The sequence below is a fragment of the Penaeus japonicus genome, unplaced genomic scaffold (genome assembly GCF_977035675.1).
Source record: "Penaeus japonicus unplaced genomic scaffold, GWHDUDI00000001_assembly GWHDUDI00000010, whole genome shotgun sequence".
Taxonomy (NCBI): domain Eukaryota; kingdom Metazoa; phylum Arthropoda; class Malacostraca; order Decapoda; family Penaeidae; genus Penaeus; species Penaeus japonicus.
Window position 1 is genome coordinate 38,672,974 of NW_028234412.1, and position 523 is coordinate 38,673,496.

The following is a 523-nucleotide window of genomic DNA, read 5'->3' on the forward strand; positions in this document are numbered from 1 at the left end:
CTCTCTCTCTCTCTCTCTCTCTCTCTCTCTCTCTCTCTCTCTCTCTCTCTCTCTTTCTCTCGCTCTCTCTCTCTCTCTCTCCCTCTGCCTGTTGATCTTCTTCTCTCTGTCACTCTCTCTCTCTCTCTATCTATCTATCTATCCATCTCTCTCTCTCTCTCTCTCTCTCTCTCTCTCTCTCTCTCTCTCTCTCTCTCTCTCTCTCTCTCTCTCTCTCTCTCTCTCTCTCTCTCTCTCTCTGTCTCTCTCTCCTAACATTCTCCCTCTTTCTCTCTCTATTCCCTCCATCTGCCTTTACCTTTTTCTATTCCTCTCCTCTTTCTCTCTCTCTCTCTCTCTCGTAACAAACTCATTTCCTGCAGTCAAATAAAAAGCAAATGCAAATTTCAGCATATTGGACTGAATATGATGCTGACATATCTATTTCCTCTTAAAATAGATTTCGCATTTTATTCACATCAAACGGAGAAGGAAATTGATGTCAAATTTGTTTTCGGAACAAGCTACTTGCAATAATCCTTCA